Consider the following 13,773-nt stretch of genomic DNA (forward strand, 5'->3'; position numbering starts at 1 on the left):
TTGTCTAGAGTTAGAATTTTTTTCCCCTTATAAATCAACGGATCGTCTCTTGTCTTGCTGTAAACCTCGTCTCTAATTGTTTTTCTTGTAAACCACACATGGACTTCCCCGGGTAATTTATGGCGGTGTGCATAATTAGTATGGATCCTATATGCCTCATCTATATCATTTTGAATCTCCTGTTTGCTTTTCTGCAGGGGATCCGCTAGTAGTTTTGCCATAAGTAAGGAGATCTTCCTCCTTGCTTTCTGCTACATTTTGAAATCTTTTTTAAAAATGCTGATTTCTCCATTTCCAACTGTAATATTGCCTCCTCCAGATTTCTATTTACTGCCATCAATTTGCCTTCCATTGCTTCTAATTTCTTCTCCATTTGTTCTGTCCTAGCTTCCACTATCTTTATTTTCTGTTCATTTCTGTCTATCGTCTCCTACATTGTACCAATTTTATCATCTAATTTGCGGATGTCTCCTTTCACTTCACCCATCTTGCTCTTTATTTCTTCATGATTTTTTGTTATTGTTTCTTGTGTCTTTATCATTGTTTCTTGAATCAGCATCAGCATAGACTGCACACTCTGCAGGTTCAATATGGAGCCTGGTTTCTCACTGCCCAACATACTTTCCACTGAGCGCTGTCCCAATGGGGAGGCTATTGCCCAAGTTATTTTTTCCCCTATTTTCATCATCATACTCATCATTTTTAGAGTTTTTAAAAAGTGTTTCCACAATACCATGTATTAACTAGCCTTATTTAGCTTCTTTCCACTCTTTTTATCTCTGTCACAAATCTAATTTCTTGTCAAAGTCAATTACCCTTTACTGTCAATTGTAATAATAAAAATATACCAGCCTAAATATATAAGTAGAAATTGAGATAAATAGAAATAATTTAATTCTTCTTCTCAGCAGGATCCATTCCCTTACCCAAACTAAATTTGCAGCCTGATAATAATATTCCCATTTTGGTAAGCCAAATCCCCCTCTTTCTTTCACCTCTTGAAGCATTTTAAGTTTAATTCTGGGCTTTTTGTTTTGCCAGATAAATTTAAGAACACATTCATTTAACTTTTTGAAAAAAGTATTGTCTAGTCTAGCTGGTGCTGTATAAAATAAATATGTCCATTTTGGGAGGATATAGGATTTTATAATCACGATCCTACCTAATAAAGACGTCTGAAGACGGTTGTTGATTCTGGAAGGTTCGGGGTTACAACAGGGTTGGCACTATTTTCTTTGGCAAGATAAGGTTAAAAAACATATGAGTTTTGCAGGACATTATGTAAGGAATATTCTAATTGATACATGGAGGAAAGTTAAGGGTAAGCTCTACTTTTCGACTCCTTCTTGGTTGGTCCCGTTAGAAGCTATAACATATAGTTCGCTTTATAATAGAGAAAAACACCTATCCTATCGGGAACTGTTGGATGCCCAAGGCTGCTTAAAAACAAGAATTGAGTTAGAGCTTCAAGGAATAAAATTGGATTGGTGGTCCTATGCTCAGATTAGCTCTAAATATAAGAAAGACAAGGAAAAAAGTGGTATAGACATGACCCAGCAAAAAATAGATAGTATTATATTAGGAAAGGAGGAAAGAATATTATCTAAGATCTATAAATTCTTAATAACTTATTGGATAGGGGATGAGATTGTTAAAGACTCAATGATTGCCTGGGGGAGAAATATTGGTTACTCAATTGAATTGATAAAATGGGAAGAAATTTGGACGAAACAATTGAAATTTCTGATGGCAACTACTTATAAAGAAAACTTGTATAAGATGGTGTATAGATGGCATCTCCCTCCTGCTCGATTAGCCAAAATGTTTCCAGGACTCTCTCCAAATTGTTGGAAGTGTGGGGAGATATGTACTTATTATCATGTATGGTGGACTTGCCCTAAGGCAATCGAATTTTGGAGATCTATACAGAGGTGGATATTAGAAATCACGGGATATAAATTACAATTGAAACCAGAATACTATCTATTAGGCCAGATAAGATAGGCACGAAGATATGGTGTTTGATTACATATATCACAACCGCAGCAAGAATATGTTTTGCTCAACATTGGAAGGGGAAAGACCTACCGGCTGATTATTTGATTTTGGGAAAAATTATCGAATATGCGGAAGCTGACAGATTAACAAAAATTTTGAGAGATCAAAAGGACTCTGTATATTTTCAATGCTGGGACCAATGGTATACTTGGTTGAATAATAGAATAAAAAAAGGATAAGGCTAGTGTAGTTTTTTTTATTTTTTATTTGTATATCTTGACTGAAGTTAATATATTCTGTAAAGCTCCCATTGTGATCTGTGTATGAATAAATATCTTGTTGTAAAGAAATAAATAAAATAATTAAAAAAAGAAAAAAAAGAAAAAATTTAATTCTTAAAATACCATACAAACATTTACTATAAATATTATCAATTATAAGTTTTTAAGTACCATAAAAAAGTCAGAAATTTAAATATATCTAAAATATATCTATAGTTCTACAATTAGATTATTAATAACTAAATGATTATTTAATTAATAATTAATAATTAATAGTTAATAGTTAAATTCATATATTTCTGCACAGTTAGATCAGTTAATTACAATTCAGTTATAAATGTTTAACAAATATATATTTAGAATTTCCTTAAGTTGATTCTTTATATTGCCTATATATAAATATAAATATATCAAGTTCCTTGTCTAATCCTATATATATTATTATATATACATAAATATAAAAGTAGATTGGCATTTAAAAAATCTAAAATATGTATCAGATAATATATAGGTATAAGTATAAATATAAATATCAGATATATATGTCCACTATTCACTTATGTTTGTTTCTAGGTTTACTGTTAATAAAGATAGTCCATTTTCAATTTATATCTTGTTTATGTAAAAGTCTCTTCTGAAATTCATGGTATATACAGTCACAACAGTAAAGGTCCACCACTATTAACACCATTTTCCATTTTTCCATTTTACTGTCTCTTTAAGTAGCTCTCTCTTTAATTTCAAGATGTCTTCCTTCTATTTCGCCCAGTCACTGTTAGTTCTCCAGCCAGAGTTCTTTTTCCAAACCACATACTTTTTCACAATTCTGGTCCACAGTTATCATCAATCATTAAACTCTTCAAAAGATGCCCCTTCAAATCTTTTTGTACACACCTTCCATGCAATCTGTCCATTTCAATGTAATTCACTGTCTTGTCTCCACTCCCACTTCTAAATTGCCACTTTTCCACCATCTAGGAGACTCACTCATCTGCTAATATAATCCGTATTACTCAAAGTCACTGAGAGTCTTTCCAGTATCAATCTCCTTTTCGTCCCTTCTCACCAATACTTCACGCTGTTTTACCTCTTTTCTCTTCCTATGTCATTCGAACAATCAGGTCCTCACACATCTGCATCTGCAATGAAGGCCAATTTCTTTCACGTCTGATCTGAGGGCATCCTCTTGTTATAGCCTCAAAAATGCAAAACTTCGGGCAAACTAAACGGAGCCTGTTTTGTTTGCTGCACGGCGGCGCAACATCACCACCGGAAGTCCCAAGATAGAGAATATTATTATGCACCCTCCATCAATGTGTACTCATGCTCTTTTTTCAATAATCTAAAAGTCAGAAGTGTTGAAAGTCAAATGGCATGCAAATTGGATAAATAAATACTGTAAAGTTTTCAATATATTTTGAATAGATAAAATGTAATCAATTCAAATGTTATCAAATCAATGTGTTATTTAGTACTGGGGGAAAGTGTTACAGTACAATTCTAGATAAATCCATTTTTCTACCAGTAAGGTAAAATAAAAAAAATATCACTATAGTTAAAACTCCCCCAAATTTCCAGTATTTTAACTGATTATGTGTCGTAAAGCCAGGGATGACTTTTAGTAACCACATAGGTAGATTTCTTTGGGATCATATGACTCCAACTTGGCCCTTCAGGTCTCTCATCAGTATACAGATTGCTGATATAGATAGTACTCAAGTTACAATAGCAACAGCACTTAGACTTATATACTGCTTCACAGTGCTTTACCGCCCTCTCTAAGCAGAGAGTCATCATATTGCCCTCAACAATATGGGTCCTCATTTTACCGACCTCAGAAGGATGGAAGGCTTGAGCCACTCAGAATCAAACTCCTGGAGTGAGCAGTGAGTTAGCCTGCAGTACTGCATTCTAACCACTGCGCCACCACGGCTCTACAAACATTCAGTGAACATTCCAAGTTGCAATGATGCTGAAAAATGGGGCCTTGCGGCTGATCCTCAGAATTCCATCCATCGCAGCATCCCCACAATCACATGATTGCAATCCAGGCATTTGGGCACCTGGCTCATGATGATGATTTTGCAGTAAATGGCAGTTGGGTGATCACCATTTATGTTCTTTCCTGCCAGCTTGCCACAAGCAAAATTGATGGGGAAGCTGGACAAGGAAGGTTGCAAGGCACTCCTGTAAGTCGCTTCTGCCATTTTTTTCTTCTTGAGGAGCACTCCACTGGCCTGGCCTCCCTCAGAAGTTCCACCTGCCAATGCTCAGTGCCTGCCCGTGGCCCCCACTTAGTAATCTCAACCTGCAGCATTCACACAACCCCACCTCAGCTCTTGCCTACCAGCCTGCTTGCCTAGGACTTCTGTCTTGTGCATCCATATGCTTTCTTGGTTACAATGGGATCTGTGATTGCCAGGATTGCTGTTGCTAAGTGATATAGTCATGTGACGTTGGACTTTAAAATCATATCACTTAATGATGGAAATTCCAGGCTAGCTGCCATTGTATTCTGAGGATTATACTGTACCTGTAAAAGCATCCATCTGGTCATCCCAAAGATGCTTTTTCAGGAGGCAACTGGACTTCCTTGTTTTTGTTTTTGTTTTTGGAAGATGTTTCATTTCTCATCCAAGAAGCTTCTTCACTTCTGACAGGATAGTGGGGAATGGAAGGATTTATATTCCTTGCAGACAGCTGGTCATTTGTATCCTTTTAGAGGGTCATTGAAGCACTTGGAAGTTTATCTGTGTCCTCAGTCACCTGATTAGTGCTCCTGGTTCCTGTGGTCTGCATTTTTTCCTCTGGAAATCCATTCCTACTCCCACACCATTCAAAAGGTGTACGTCCCAAATTGTATAGCTAAAAGCTAAAAACAAATCCTTCCATTCCCCACTATCCTGTCAGAGCTGCAGAAGCTTCTTGGATGAGAAGAAAAACATCTTCAAAAGAAAAAACAAGAAAGTCCAGTTGCCTCCTGAAAAAGCACCTTTGGGATAACCATGACCTGAATGACTGAGAATCTCTACAGACTTTCATCCATCTGGTCTTTTTTTTTTTTTTTGTCTCTCTTTCTTTCTACCCTTCCTAGCACTGTAAAATACTCAAGGGAGGGAGCTCTTTAATGTGTCTGAAATATGAAATATGAACATGTGTGCCTGATCATGTGTGCTGACAGAATTCTGGTTTGATTTGTTCTATGGTCCATTTGTTCATTTTCTTAGCTATCCATTCTTGGCTATTCTCAGGAGTCATCTTCAATACCAAAGTTCAAATGTGTCAACATACTTACTTCAAAAGTCCAACTTGTGCTTTCATAGAATATCATAGGGAAAACTGCTGTGTGCAAGATTCTGTTCTTTTCAGATTTAGATATATCATGGCATGTGAATATCTTTTCCAAGGTCTTTTTTGCTACTCTACCAAGTGCTCCTTTGTAGCATATTTCTTCACTGCTGGTAGCTTTTAATCCTACTAGTCAATCCTTAAAAGACAGAAACTGTCTACTACTTCAATATTTTTACTGCCAGTTCTAATCCTGTGTTGCTGTTCCTGATGTTATTAGTTTTAATTTCTTTGTATTCAATTGTAGTCTCATTCGATTTCTGTGTACTCTACCTGGTGACATCCATGTTTAAAGTTTAAATATTTCACAAGAAGAGTCCTCCACTCCCCTGCTTGCAACAAAATACCTTATGCCACCAGACTTGAAATTTTGGGCTTAGAAAATTTAGAACTACGCCACTTTCGGTATAACCTAAGCATAGCTCATAAAATCGTCTGCTACAATGTCCTACCTGTCAATGACTACTTCAGCTTCAACTACAACAATACACGAGCACACAATAGATACAAACTTAAAGTGAACTGCTCCAAACTCGATTGCAGAAAATAGGACTTCAGCAACAGAGTGATCAATGCCTGGAATGCACTACCAGACTCTGTGGTTTCATCCCAAAACCCCAAAAATTTTAACCTTAGACTGCCTACTGTTGATCTCACCCCATTCCTAAGAGGTTTGTAAGGGGCGTGCATAAGAGCACCAGCGTGCCTACCGTCCCTGTCCTAATGTTCCCTTTAATTGTATTCATTTTATGTATTCAATTCATGCTTATACTTATATATATTATCTAATACATACTCAATAAATAAATAAATAAATAAATAAGGTGGCATTTTTATTGTTTGAAAACTAAGTTGTAATTGCTAAAAAGTATAAAACGTCTGAAACGGGGGAAGAAGAGATTAAACAATGAATGATAAAGTGGGCTAAGAATTTTGGTTATAATGTACAGATGGACCAATGGGAAAATATGGAGTCAAAAGGGCTGACATGTACATGGTGTTATAATCTTAAAGAGGATTTTTATAAAATGATGTATCGTTGGTATATGACACCAGAGAAATTATGTAGAATGTATAAACTGTCCTTCAAATAGATATGAACAACATGAAGGGATATTATATTATGCTTCGTGGCTGTAGAAAAAAGCTTTAAAAAACTGAATTCAAATACATACTTTAATACCGAGGATTTCAAAGATTAATATTCTATTGAAGACAAAACTTTTCCTTTTAGGACTAATGGATAAACAGAAAAAATCCATGCAAGAGTACTTCAATATATGAATACTGTGGTTATAAGCAGCAATGGAGAAATTCAGCATGACCCACTATGGAGGAATGATTAGCGAAATTGACAGATCTTGCTGAGGTGGATAAATTAACATTTTTGATTAGCGAAAAGACACTGTTTATATTTATTGATGATGGGAAACCTCTTATGGACATTTTGCATAAAAATGAGAAAATGAACTTGTGATTTACAGCATTGATGATTAGGCAAGGATAGAAAGAAGAGAATTATGATGTAAGTTTAGAGAGGTTGTTTAAATATAAGTGTACTTATAAATGCTGTGAAGAATATTGGAAGCTACTTCTTTGTATCTATTTTTTTCTTTTCTATTTCTCTTCAATTTTTTTCTTTTCTTGCCATTTTTGCATTCTCTTTGCTTGCTTTTTCTTTTTTCTTCCTTACTTTAGATTAGTTTTCATTAATTGTATTTTATCTCATAAAAGTTTCAATAAAAATCATATTAGATGGTGTAGGCAATGAAGAAAGTATTGAATTCACAGAAACTGGTAAGTTGTTTGGTTTCATTTTTGCTTTTCATACAACCTCACTAGATTTTCCTCCTTAGTATTTCCAACATTGGCATCCCAGTCTCTGATCACAAGCAGTTTATCTTGTTTCCATGTTCTGCTGATTTTAGATTGAAAGCAACTATACAAGCTTGTTTTCGATGTCAGTATTTGGAGAATAATGTTGCTAAACTTGGATAACCATAACATTAAAGATCTGCCCGTGAAATCTAATTAACATTATTCAGTCACTAAGTGCATTGTATCCAAGTACTGAATTTACTAAATATTTCATGACTATGAAAGCAAGGCCATTCCTTCCCCCCCCCCCCATATTCTGAATAGTACATAGTATGATCTTCTGACCGAAAGTGGCAATTTCAATCTAAGTTGTCTAAGTTGTCAATATGTAGTGCATCATTTAATCTTTCACTGTACTGAGATTTTCCATATTCGTGTTTTTTACCTTCCTTGTTCTGACTTTAATTCTGCTTTTGCTGCTTTGTGTTTCCTTTGTCTGCATGGCAACATCAAAAACTGGACGTCCTGAAAGCTTTGATCTTGCCTTAACGTAAATACAAGTAGCACTCCAAAAGGTACTCAGCTGTTCCTCAGTAGCATGTTGAGATCTGAAAGCCCCATCATCCATCACTTTACTATATACTGCCTGTCCATGTGGTTTCCTTGGTAAAATAAAAGAGTGGCTTTTCATTGCTTTCTCCAGTGTAGTATGAAACAATGCCTTTGACGTGATCACTAAAATAATCATCCACTTCAAGCATCTTCCTATATCAGTGCTGTCCAATAAAGATGTCTACTTAGGAATGAAAGCGAATATACTGAGAGAAGTAGAATTATTCCTGTAAAGAATATAGCCTTAGTGATTCCATATTTGCACGTCTCATGACCTAAGCTAACCATCTGTGTAAAACATTAAGATAGGGACTTATCTGGGGAAAATAAAGCCATAAACTTGGTTAGTACATTCCAAGTCAGGTCAGGCTGACCTAGGCTAATTTAATAGAAGAAGGAAGGAAGCTGTCATGTTCTGATTAATTGTATTGTTTCAGGGACATGTGGTAAGGATATTTCCATAGGGGATTTCTGACTCAGGAATATGTTATGGAATAGCAAAAAACTTATATAACATCCGATAAACAAATGATAAGTGGGGGCGTATAATTGTTTTGCTGATTGTTTGAAAATGTATTGAAATCATGTATTCAGGTTTGTATGATGTTCTCTCTTTCTTGGGAGAACCCTTTTGCAAAAGCTTATGATATATATCTCTAAAATAAATCTGCTTTTTAATTGTTCATGGTCTCCTCATTTTTCTCTGAGAGGTTTTTTTTTTTTTTTTTTTTAATCTCACATATACGTATCCCAGGATAATGTTGCAGGATCCAATCTGGGCCAGTCACTGGGACCAGAGGTTTAATCTTCTGAGCTTTTGGATTCGTGCTGGAGTCCAACCTTAGGGAACTTACCTCTCACCAGAATGTGTGCTTTGGGCTATTCTATGTGTCATATTAATGTGGTGCCTGGTTGGGTGTGGCTTCTTATTGGTTGATTGGAGTGTTGATGGCCGGTTCTTAAGCTGTTGGCTATTGTTTCTTTGTGCTGCCAAGATCTTGGCTCCTAAATTCCTAATAAGCTAGTAGTCAATCAGATGTCTACTTACTTTAACACAGGGGTGTCAATCATATGGCCTGCGGGCCGGATTCGGCACACAATAGGCTGCAGAATTGGTCTGTGGGCTGTCCCAGAGACAGGAAGGGACTGGCTCCTGCCACCCTGGGACTGGCTACACCCATCCAGTCAGCTGTGATGATCAATCCATGCCCCCCTGGGTCCCCAAGGGCAAACAAATCCCAACGCGGCCCACAATAGGATCAAGTTTGACACCCCTGCTTTAGCAGAATTGATGTAGTGACTTTAGGGCCTTGCTTAACCCTACTGGGGCATATTGTCTTGGCACAGCCTTCTGAAAAATCTTGGTTCATCCCTTCCAGCATGCTCATCATCACTTCCCCTACTGTTCTGACCTAGGTTTCCTTAGAAATTATAAAGCACAATCTTAGTCCCAGCAAAACCTCTTTTATTTACATGGCTGTGAATTATTGTCATTCACAGTAGGATGCTGCAAATGGCTGTCTATTTATCAATATGGGTTGAATAGTGACTAAAATAGGATCATTTGACCATGGGGGCTCCCATACATCAGAACTTTAGAAGTGGATCTTAAATATCTTGGGAGGAGGGTCTATCTCTATCATAACATTGAATGATCATGAATCAACTGGTTGTCTAGTCATTATTATGTCATGTTTTACATGCTTTTCATTTTGTCACTTTGGTATTTTAATATACATTGGATTTTGCTGATTTCTTATACTCCTTCCAATTCTGTTGAAATACTAAACATCTTACAGGATGTTTTAATAATGAAAGGATGACTCAGTAATAATATGAATAAATACTGAATTCCCAATTAAGAAACAGTTAGTTTTACTGATATCAAGAAAGGTACCAGCTTGCCATTGGTAATCGTTTTAAATGTGGATGCTTACATACATATCAGCATATTATATGAATAAAAATATATTCTTCTGGTCAGAGAGGAAGAAGATAATGAATTTTGGAAGAAAATGATGCAGTGTCTGCCAAAAATTATTATAGCTGATTAAAAATGTTTGATATGTTTATTTCCTGATTAACAATACACACACACGCATACTGACTATTCTGCATTGGGCAAAAGATGTGTGGTTCTTTCTTAATAAGAGTAATACAATGAACAAGGTATTCATGTAACCCTGCTATTGTTCAAATGCACCATTTTCAGACTGCAGAAAATGAGTCTCGTCTATATACATATCAAAACAAATTCCAATATTTTAGTCAAGAGCTACTAGTGTCATTAACATATTCATTTCCTTTGAACAGGGGGAAGAGAGGCAAAATCACAACATTTACATAAGTTAATAAGAGGAAAACATTTGGAATTGAAGGAGTTTGGAATATGCAAAGATAATGATAAAAACTTTGAATTGGGTTGGCTTTCTAATAACTTTGGAGACTCATCCATAAAGTTTTTATGACAACGGTATAGAAATGGATTGCCATTCTTTTCTCCCAAGATATTTTCTCAAATTCCCAGTCTAGTCTACGGCCTAAGGATTTCCCATCCAAAAGCAAACCAGGTTCAACTCTTCCTTAGTTTTTCAAGAATAAGACATTCCCACATTTAAAAGTTGTCTCATTTCCAAAATATACTTCAGCACAGTCTACTGCTATCCCCCATTCAGAAAATATATACCTAGTGTCTCAAAAGTGCTTTTTCAAGAGGCACCTGGACTTTCTGGTTTTTCTTTGAAGACAGTTCACTTCTCATCGAAGAAGCTTCTTCAACTCTGATTGGATAGTGGGAAATGGAAGGATTTATACTCCTTGCAGACAGGTGCATTCTTTTAGTGAATCGTTCCTTCCATTCTCCACCATCCAGTCAGAGCTGAAGAAGCTTTTTGGATGAGAAGTGAAATGTCTTCGAAGAAAAACCAGGAAGTCCAATTGTCTCTTGAAAAAGCAATTTTGGAACAACCATGACCTGGATGACTGAGAATCAATCTATCTATCTATCTATCTATCTATCTATCTATCTATCTATCTATCTATCTATCTATCTATCATCTATCTATCTATCTATCTATCTAATTCTATCTATCTATCTCTGTCAAAAGATGATGGGGAAAATTAAAGGACTATTCCTATCAATGCAAGGGCAGTCACACTAACTATTTTTCAAACTTCCCCTTTATCTAACAAGTCTGATAAAAATCCACCATGTCCCAAACAGAACCACAATGGGTGAGGTGGGGGTAGACTTGGCAGATTGCCTCTTTTTTGTCTGTTTTACTCTCCTCAGTGCCTGTAGGTCTGAAAAGGCGTGGAGAAGGAGGAAAACAAAGATGCTGTTCCTAGAGAAGCCCTGTTTTTGCACAATTGTTTGGCTGGGAGTTGAAGTCTGCAACTCTTAGAGTTGCCAAGGCTGAGGAACACTGCTCTATGGCATTGTGTCTGATTAAAAGAGTAAATCCTAAATGCAGTTAGTCATTTTGAAAATGTTTTGGGGCAGTTTGCTATAGTGGGGAAAAGATGGAAAGAAATATACATCAATTTCTTTCTGCCTGTATTTTAAAGCCATTTGGCTTAAAACAATCATGCTGTCAAGCCCAAGCCCAAGCCCAAAGACGACAGAGAGAAATCCAATTGGAGCCCAATCCTTTATTTGCATATTCTACATCTAATGGACAAACTAAAACTATAACTATCCTAATAGATATATCCTGAGAAATTCTAGGGTGTGGCTACCATGAACCTCTTCCCTCCTCCCCTATCCAGATCGCAACTGTGCAGTCTCTTAATTTGGGCTCTGTGCTGCCAAGTCTCCCCTCCACTGCTTCTCCAGGTGCACATTCTATCACACATGCTTTCTGGGAATTCTGTTAGATATAATTCCAACACTCATTTTCAAGAAATGAGTGATACAAGTGGATCATAGCCATCCACTTATTATTATAAGGGTCTACATTTTAAAAGTGAACAGCTGATTACATTCTCATTTCCAGAAGTAAATCTTTAGTTTTTTAAAATGGCATTCAAGAAATATTTATTGCCTTTCAACCTCATGTATATAAATATTTCTCAAGAAGCCCACTGAGAATATCTGTGCATTCATTCATTCATTCGTTTATTCATTCATCCATTCATTCATTTCCTAGTGTGCCTACCACATGATCTGATTCTGTGCATGTGAAATAATTGTGATTACTTACGTGACTATTCATTTAAGGACTTCTGCGTTTATTTATTTATTTATTTATTAGTTCGATTTATATGCCGCCCTTCTCCGGAGACTCAGGGCGGCTTACAATGCGTTAAGCAATAGCCTTCATACTTTTGTATATACCTGCTTAGTAGGGCTTTCGGCCCCCCCTAAGCGGTGTTCTTTTTTTATACAAAGTCAGCTTATTGCCCCCACAATCCGGGTCCTCATTTTACCTACCTCAGAAGGATGGAAGGCTGAGTCAACCTTGAGCCTGGTGAGATTTGAACTCGCAGTAATTGCAGGCAGCTGGTGTTACTTAACAGCACTTTAGTCTGCTGCGCCACCAAGGCTCTTGGTTTAGTTTAAGTTAATTCAAATTGCATTATACATGTCAATGCCAGTGACAAGGCCTTAATCTATAGACTTCCATTTGGAAGGGAGTTATCACTGTACAATAGCTTCCTTTTTGCTAGGTTAGTCTTGCCTCCAACTTTTTGTCCATTCAGTATTCTTGGTCATCAGATATTTATGCTGCTCATTACTATGCCATGGGATGTTTCATACTGACAGGACATATAAATAATATTGGATTAGTTAATGACTGAGTGGTTCTAGTGTTGATGAATAAAAAGTTGCAAGTAATTGTCCAACTGTTGGAAAGTTACTATCATTCATTCATTAACAAAAAAATATTTTAGACAGAGCCATGATCTATCTAAATATAGAACTGTGTCATATAGTTCATTGGCATATTCCAGCCAAATGGATCTGAAAAGTACAGAATTATGAACAGTTGGCAACACTCAAAACAAAACCTTGTATTATTTATATGAGTGTCTAAATCAAATTCAATTAGTGTGAAAAAACCCAAAGAGGAATGAAATCCACATTCCATGTCAATTTTATTTTTTTTATGATGGTGTAATAGAAGGCTGCATGTAATGTCCAATAAAAATTCATTGATCAACTCCGCTTAGCAATGTATTGGAAATTCAGGCAAGATGTGTTGTCGAACATGACAACTATGCCATTTATTATGTCTGTGTTTTCATGTGCATTTAGAAAAGCATTGTGAAACATTTTTGCTTTATTTTGCTGATATGCTTCTAGAAAAATAGCGTAAAACTGTGCAGAAAAAGTCAACCATAGTATTTATAAGGATGCAAATGTTCATAAAACATAAGGGTAATGCTGATAGAACCAAAGCTTGTTTCGTTTTTCATCATCGCCAACTGATAGAAAAGCTAAAAACCATTTTAAAAAGTTTACCCCTCCATTATGCAAGTAGTTGAAGTCACATAGCTGTAAAGACTTAGAAAATGCCGTGGTCATGAAATCATGAATCACCATTAGCTTAGTAAAAATAGCACCCAGAGAGCTTAGACAATGAAATGCATCTCCCATAAACACATTTGACACTCTAACTGCAATAAAATACCTTAGGCCACCAGACTCCAAATTTTGGGCTTAGACAACTTAGAACTACGCCGACTTCAGTCTGACCTAAGCATAGTACATAAA

This window comes from Pituophis catenifer, unplaced genomic scaffold, assembly GCF_029215685.1.
Source record: "Pituophis catenifer annectens isolate HBS135680 unplaced genomic scaffold, rPitCat1.0.hap2 SCAF_3, whole genome shotgun sequence".
NCBI classification, from domain to species: Eukaryota; Metazoa; Chordata; class Lepidosauria; order Squamata; family Colubridae; genus Pituophis; species Pituophis catenifer.